The 6,139-nt window shown below is 37.9% G+C and overlaps 1 pseudogene across 1 annotated transcript in view; it reads left to right on the top strand.

Moving 5' to 3' along the window:
* Window positions 1–3,146, top strand: part of LOC146960352 (cleavage and polyadenylation specificity factor subunit 3-like) — a 12,902-nt pseudogene extending 9,756 nt beyond the window's left edge. Inside the window, exons 9-13 of the transcript XR_015035474.1 lie at window positions 118–186; window positions 726–817; window positions 937–990; window positions 1,191–1,287; window positions 2,977–3,146. The product of XR_015035474.1 is annotated as a cleavage and polyadenylation specificity factor subunit 3-like (transcript). The remainder of the gene's footprint in view (window positions 1–117; window positions 187–725; window positions 818–936; window positions 991–1,190; window positions 1,288–2,976) is intronic.
* The last annotated feature ends 2,993 nt before the right edge of the window (window positions 3,147–6,139 follow it).

Here is a 6,139-nt window from a genome sequence, read left to right as displayed (position 1 = left end):
ATGCTGCAGTAGAAGCTGTAACTTCCTGTTTCCTCTGTGTGTGTGTGTGTGTGTGTGTGTGTGTGTGTGTGTGTGTGTGTGTGTGTGTGTGTGTGTGTGTGTGTGTGTGTGTTTCAGGCGACAATCACGGTGAAGATCTTTAAGAGCATCACGCTGGTTCACGAGGCCGGGATGGTCGTACTGGAGGTCGGACACTCGAACGCAACACGACACTTTTTACACTCATCATCATCCACCACATGTCGCCTGAAGTGGCTAAAACTCACCTGTTTATCAAAACTTTATTAACTCTGAGCACACGAACACGTCTGTTTTTATTTAAACCAGTTTATAAACATTAAATATACAGTTTATAACATGATTATGTAGCTGCAGTCAGGTTTTTATTAAAGCTCAGTATTTGTTCTACATGTTTATTTCAAACTATTTTGTATTGATTATAATTTTATTTATGTTTTGAGACACAGATCTCACTCAGACCTGGTTACAGATACATTATTAACCAGTTATTACATGTTAATACATTCATTATACAGATATATACAATAATTATGACAATTTTTTATTTTTATCACACTTTTTCAAACACTTCAAAAATCTCAACACCAATAAACTCAAAGAGAAAAATGTAAAAACAACAGACAATTGAAGTAAAAAACTCTATGAACTAATTGATGCAGCAATATAAATCAATAATGATAATAATGAAAATGTTCTCGTCTCAGTGGGTCGCCAACCCGCTCAACGACATGTACGCAGACGCCGTCACCACGGTGATCCTGGAGGTCCAGTCCAACCCCACCGCCCAGAAATGTCAGTGAACGCATCACGAGGGAATTTATTTTAATTTCACTGATGAACAGAAACTTTACTGACGCTTGTTTGTTTGTTTGTTTGTTTGTTTGTTTGTTTGTTTGTTTCAGTCCACGAGGGCAGGAAGGAAACGTTCGACATGGAGCTGTTCGTCGAGCGACTGGAGCTGATGCTGCAGTGAGTCTGAACACCTGTAGCTACACCTCGAAAATGGTTTTAATGGTTAAAATATCTGACAAAACTGTAGAATCTGACACTTTTTAAGTTAAAATTAAACCTAATTGATCCAAATATAAGAGAATAAAACTTTTAAATGAAGGTAGAGATTAAATATTTTCTGTTTTCACCTGGTAAAATGTTTTTTTTTTCCGTTTCAGCGACATGTTCGGGGACGACTGCGTGAATTTCAAAGACAGTAAAAGCCTGAGTGTGACGGTGGACGGAGTCACGGCGTGCATCGACCCAGAGACCAGAGTGAGTCCAGCGTCTGACATCTATTCTATACACGAACATTAAAGGGATAGTTCCACGATTCTCGATACTAATTCGATACCACGATTAAAAAAACAAAAACAAAACAGAACCCATGTACTTTTAAATTCACTACTTTATTGAAAACTGTTTCAACATCTTTTTGCACAGAATTTAATAGGGCTGCTCCCAAATAGTCGACCAAGCACCGGTCGACCAAAAAATCATTAGCCAACCAAAATTTCATTGGTCGATTGGTCGCAGGAAAAAAAAAAACATTTGGAGCCGTGTCTGGTTAAAATTAAAGCAGAAGTAAGCGATCCGGTGGTTTTGGCTAACTTCCTGTCAGCAGATGGAGTTAGCAGTCCCCGCCCTCGTCCCTACGTCACCACATTCACGCGCATCCCTTGGCTGCACACACAGAGAGGACTGCCCCTTTATGCCGTTCTCTCTCCTCATTGGATAAAGGTTGTAGGATACAAGGAAAGTTTTCCTCCTCGCTTACAGCAGAGCAGAGTGACTGACAGACCCGTGTTTTGGACCAAACACTCTATAAAAGTGATTACTGTCGAAAGATATAACTATTTAAGACTTATATTAACACAAACATTCCGCTTACTTCTGCTTTAAGTCAAAATCAATATGACTGAACTGCAGAGGTGGCAAAAGTACTCATATTCTGTACTTAAGTAGAAGTACAGATACATGTGTAAAAAAATACTCTGGTAAAAGTAGAAGTACTGATTCAACTCCTTTACTCAAGTAAAAGTAAGAAAGTACAGGCTCTGAAATGTACTTTCAAAGTAAAAGTAAAAAGTAAAAATGATTTTTTGCCGTTAATGAAACCTACATAATTTGATAATTTTGTTAAACAAAAAAAGTTCAGACAGAATAATCAAGATTGAACTGACCAGAGACAGTGTTTCCCAACGTTTGGGCCGCCACAGACCTCACAAATTTTTAAACAGCGTTTCATCACCTCTCATCTCTGCCAGTCACCACCGCGCGTACACACAGACACGGGCGCATGGACAGGTTGCGCTTTGCCGCTCGTAAACGGTAAATGCGTTATATTGCGCAGATTGTACGGTGTTCAACCCCCCCGTCGGATAGTCTGACCACCATCGCTTCCTTCCTCCATGCTGCTGCCTCCATGTCGCTGCTACAGTACAAGTTGGTAACTCAGTTCTCTCTCTACCGCCCCCCCCCCCCCTCTTCTTCTCCCTCTTTCCCTCTCTAGTTCGTCACGTCTTTTACCGGTGCTTTTACGTCGTGTCAAAAAAAAAAGTAACAAGCCTGTTTTTACAATGTAAGGAGTAGAAAGTACATATTTTTGCGTATAAATGTAGGGAGTAAAAGTAAAAAGTCGTCAGAAAAATAAATACTCAAGTAAAGTACAGATACCTGAAAAATCTACTTAAGTACAGTAACGAAGTATTTGTACTTCGTTACTTGCCACCTCTGCTGAACTGTATATGAAAGGCTATAGGGCTTTTAATTTGAAGGGCCAGATACAGGAAGTCGTGACATGATTAGTCGACTAATGACGACTATTGGTCGACCAAGGGAATTATGGTGATAGGAGAATTTGCCAAAATGTTGAACTATCCCTTTAACGTCTGGTTCATCATAATGGTATAAATCAATACTCAATAATCAGCTGATAACACCATGGTGACCTCTGACCCTCAGGCCGTGACCTGCGCGGACGACGACTCTCTGAGGGAGATGGTGGAAGTGGCCGTCCACCGTCTCTACGACGCCCTGAGCCCCGCCTTCACGCCACGCCCCCTCTGTGATGTCATCAGCAGCAGCAGCGCGTTGCCGTCGGTGATGTAGCGGTGGAAGATGAACTGACGTTTCTCTGTCACACTCTCTTCAGTCCTCGTAGTATCGATCGATCACCAATAATCGGTCGATAACGGACCGATGCAGATGTTCGTTCATTTCTTTGACTCGAGGACTTTTGAGTTTTTCCAGCTTCTTCGTTGGAAACTTGGTTCCAAAGGAATCGGCTTCAGGAGACGGACCACCAATACCTTTATTGATTGATTGTTTTTGTACTTGATTTGTCTATAAAACAAAAGTTTGAGTTCTTCACAAGGAAAATAAACATTTGTCCAGAGAGAGAGAGAGAGGGTCACTGAGTTTCTGTCCTCGAAGATAAAAAGTGAGTTAGATTTAATGTGAGTGAAACAACAATGACATCATCAATACTGCAGATAATTTATCAATCATCTTGTTTTCTATGAAACAAAATTAAGGTTAAAATCATCAAAAATGTTCGTATTGTTAAATAAAAGCAGAAAATTGTTGCATTTTAGAAACTGGAGGCAGAATTTTTTTTTTTTTTTTTCATTAATTTAGATTTTCTACAAGAATTTATCTGCAAAATATTTTAATTATTGATAAATAATTTAGAGTATTTTCTTTTTTACACTAACTTTAATATTTTTTTTGGCTACAGGTTTTATGTTTTTATGATGCAAGTCGATCTCATCTTGGTCTGAATATTGATATTTTTTAGATTAAAATATAAAAATAAAATCACCAGAGATTAAAATAGTCAATAAATTACATTAAAGCAGAATGTTTAAAAATGTTTTTGACAAATGATCCATTAATGAGAACCATGAGATCTTGCTGAAAGCTCAGGAAGAAACGTGAGTTGATAAAATATCAGAATATCAATAAAAACTCTTTATCGATCAGCACTTTAAATCAGACAGTAGAACGTTTTATTGTGAAAGGGCAGACTGAGTGGACGCCTCAGTCCGACGACGACACAGTGACGTTAACAACATGACTCTCAACCGACCTTTAATTGGATCAATACAGACGATCGTCAGCATGTACATAACACACAGACACACACATCACAGTGTACAGGACTCAACACACACACACACACAGTATCAGATAGACACAATATTAAAAATACTGACAAGTGCATTTGAATACCACAGAAGAGAAGAGAAGGCACTTTGAGCTCTGACATGTCAAAAATAAACATTTAAAACGATAATATGGCTTCAATCAATCGACAAAAAAACAAAAAAAACACAAAACTTACCACAAAATAAATCTGACACAGTAAAAACATGTGATGAGAATAAACTCTGGTACCAAACAGCTCGAGTGACACAAACCAAACAGCTGAAAACACTCTGAAGTTTAACATCTGTGTCTTTATCCCCCCCCCCCCCCCCCAAAAAAAACAGACACAGTCACAAAAATAAAAGCAACAACACAACGATATTTTATACAAAGATATATATACACACAGTAATAATAATAACCTGCCCTCGTACAGTAAGAAACAAACAGGTGAAATGTTCAGATAACTGACCTCAAACCAGGATAAAATAAAATAACAGGGAGGTGTTTTAAAACTGTTTAGGTTAGGACAATTTTATACTGAAGTTTTAAGTTTTTCCTTTATTTTTATTAAGTGATTTAACATTTTGTCTATAAAAATTTACAAAATAGTAAAAAAAAAAAATGCCCAATGTAACTTAAAATGTATCAAAAGTCCCTTCAATCAAATATTCAATTTATTATAAAAAAAAAAAAACAGTTGAGCTATCCATTTATCAATCACAATTTTTTTTTAAAGCAATTATTGACTGAAAAACGACTTTAATTATTTGTTTCATTGCTGATCAACATTCAATCAGTTAATCAGCTTATTGTTGCAGATGTGATACACAGTAAATACAATTGATTGACAGGTTTTAGTGGTTTTAAGGAGATGATGAACATTTATGTGATATAAAATACGATGTCATGTAGCTCAGTGGGTCGAGTTGAAGGCACTTAACACTGTCACGTTCAAGGGTTCGATTCCCACTGAGTCTTAAAACAGAAACACTTTTTAATCCTTTAAACTCTCCAAACCTATTTTAACCCTATTTGTACTTTATTAATATCATTTATAGAATATAAAAACATTTTGATCCTTAAAAATAAAACTTTGACCTCTGTGTTTTTGACTTTTACTGTTTTTTTTATTTGGCAGCTGCACGTGTCATTGACTCTCAGTGCACTTCAGGCGCGGCGCCAGGATTTCAATTTTGGACGGGCCACAGTAATTTTGGATGGGCCACTACTTAGGAAAAAATAACACTAACATAGGCTACATAGAGTTGAAAATTATTCCTGAATGACTCGTTCGTGTCTATATTGCCTTGAAAGCGCACATCTGCTGAGACCTATGGCTGAGACGAGCTTTGACAGCGCGGTGCGCCGCTCTCTCTCCCGTTTAAAGTTAATCTAGCTCACCCAGTGGAGCTCTCTCTCTCTCTCTCTCTCTCTCTCTTTCTCTCTTATGTGTTTAACCAAATACACGAAAAGCCAAATCAAATCAGAAATGCGTAGCCCACTTCTTTTTTAACTCACAGACATTTATTTTCATAAAGAAATAAAATATCTGGACATTTTGCCATCGTTAACACTGAGACAAAAGGCTGCAGGAATGGAAGAAGAATTCGGCAAATCATCTTATCACGCAAAAAGTCACAACAAACAGGTTTTGCACAATGGTTTGCACAGATAAGTCTTAAAATATGTGCAACACCTTCTCATCACAATCCACACCATCTACACAGTTACGTTATCAGCTGTTATTAAAACCCAACTCATCAGGACGCGATGACCACCACTCACATTAAACAAACAATTAATAATCCACACTCAAACCGTTAACTGCACTCAACAAGCTGTTATTACAAGGTTTACAACAGATATGACAGACAACCTGGGCCGTGTGTGTGCGTGTATAAGAAAGGGGGGAGGGAGGGAGGGAGAGGGAAAAGTAGGTAAAAACCTGCTAGCTGCTAGCTGTTAGCTACCGTAG

This window comes from Trachurus japonicus, unplaced genomic scaffold, assembly GCF_045865225.1.
Source record: "Trachurus japonicus isolate A0001 unplaced genomic scaffold, Traja_1.0 AP030484.1".
NCBI classification, from domain to species: domain Eukaryota; kingdom Metazoa; phylum Chordata; class Actinopteri; order Carangiformes; family Carangidae; genus Trachurus; species Trachurus japonicus.
Note: the sequence above shows the minus strand (reverse complement) of the source record. Positions and strands in the feature narration are given on the sequence as shown.